Raw genomic sequence first — 2,090 nt, 5'->3', positions numbered from 1 at the left:
ACGAAGACACAGAAACAGAGACAAGATGGGATGTAAAGATGAGGCAGAGAGTGGAGTTATCCTGCCACAGACAAAGGAATCTGGGCTGACCAGAAGCTAGAAGAGACGAGGAAGGATCTCCACTAGAGGCTTCAAAGGGAGCATGGCCCTGTCAACACCTTAATTTCAGAGTCTTAGCTCCAGAATTATGAGAGAATACATTTCTATTTTTTTTTAAGCCACCCAGTTTGTGGTATTTTGTTACAGTAGCCCTAGAAAACTGTTAGGTTGGCCCAACCTAATTATATTTTTCTGTAATACCACACAAAAATCCCAAATGAACTTTTTGGTCAGCCCAACATTACACCCTCTAACAGTTTTTGTAGAGTGCAGCCAACTACGTATTTTAAGGGTCTGTAATGAGTGTACCTAAGCAGTATAAGCAATGGACCATGAAGGCTCTCGCACATCCCCTTGGCCCACCTTCCATGGCACCCCCCCCCACCCCACCCCCAGCTACTGCCGTTGAAACCAGCTGCATGCTGGTGTACTCCACAACACCTTGTGCTGCACATCCCTTACTTTCCATCCTGGGTTATTTGGTTGCTCACCATGGGGAACTGAAGGTGCCCAATGTTCTATACGGTGTACCTGGAGGTGCAAGGGGGTCAACACTCCTCTGGGCAACCTTTGACCATTGGGAGATGGGAGCCAGTGGCTAACATTCCCCACTTCCATATCCAGGGAAGACAATTCTGATGTGCTTCAACACATTCCTCCGAGGGCCCACAGTGATAACTAGATTAATAATGCATCCTTGAATTGCCTTTCTCTCCTTCCTGTTTCTCTCCTCTCTGTTATCCTATTCTAGTTTCCTAGGATCTTTTCTCAAAGTAAATTACCAATAAGCAAGCGGTCTTTGTTGTCAGAAAGAACCCAAGGAAAGAGAGCTGTGAAGTTTTCCCCCAAAATTTGTGCCTGATATTTTTTATTACTGTAATACAAGGACCCAACATAATACATTGCACATAGTAGGCATTCAGTAAGTATATATTTATTGAATGAACAAATGTACAATGCTGATCCATTTATCATTACACATTATGCATATATCAATACATTATAGTTGACTGTATATATAACTAAAATAATATCTTGATAGTGATTCAGGCTGCATTTCTTTGCCTTGCCTACATGCATATTTTGAGAAACGTTGTTTAAAAAATTAAGATAAGCTATGTATCTGGAAAATTGATAATTTATAATTCTAATAACATTATTAAAAATGACGTCAGGTTAGGGTTCGTTCAGTGTCTGATACCAAATCTGCTGACCCATATGCACCTGGACCAACCCTTCTGCCATGTAGAGGTGTCTTCCCTCCCTATCTGAGGAAAATCATTCTTGCCACCATAAGAATGTACTCATCTCCTACCATGCTAATCTTTTCTTCTACTCTCCCACCTTTTCCACTCCACTTCCTGGATTGCAGTGGCCTTATTCTCCTTTCATGTCTGCAAATGTGTCAAGCTCTTTCCTCCTCTCAGCCTTTATAACTATTGTTCCTTTGCCAGAAATTTTCTTCCCCTTGCTCCTTTCTCCTTCAGAGCTTAGCTTACATGTCAACAATCGAGAGAAGCCTTCTGTGGCCACCATTTCAAAGTATCCACCTTAAACCTCCACATTCAGTTCATCTCTTTGATTTTCATTCCTAAATCAACTTTTTCTATTTCCCTTTTCCTTGACTACCCTCACCCTAGCCAAAGTGGGACAAGTTACTATTCTTTCCTTAACTACTATGAAAATTCTCTTAAAAATTATCCCCTTGGGAAGGTTATGTAAAAAATATTTACAGTTTCTACTAGACAGACATCAACTGATAAGAGCAGATGCTGGCTATAGTGCTGGAATCGCATTCTGGAAGCCCACTGCTATACCAGGTACTAATTCTTTGGTTGCTTGATCCTGGCATAGAGTCAGGACTACACAAATGGCAGGAAGACACTTGGACACAGGGTAGCAACTACTTCTAACAAGAATGAAATTATGTCAGTGTTTTAACCATATGTCCGGTTGCACTTTTGCAAACTGATGCATACTGGTTAGTAAGC

This window comes from Lipotes vexillifer, unplaced genomic scaffold (assembly GCF_000442215.2).
Source record: "Lipotes vexillifer unplaced genomic scaffold, Lipotes_vexillifer_v1.1 scaffold327, whole genome shotgun sequence".
Classification (NCBI taxonomy): Eukaryota; Metazoa; Chordata; class Mammalia; order Artiodactyla; family Lipotidae; genus Lipotes; species Lipotes vexillifer.
Note: the sequence above shows the minus strand (reverse complement) of the source record.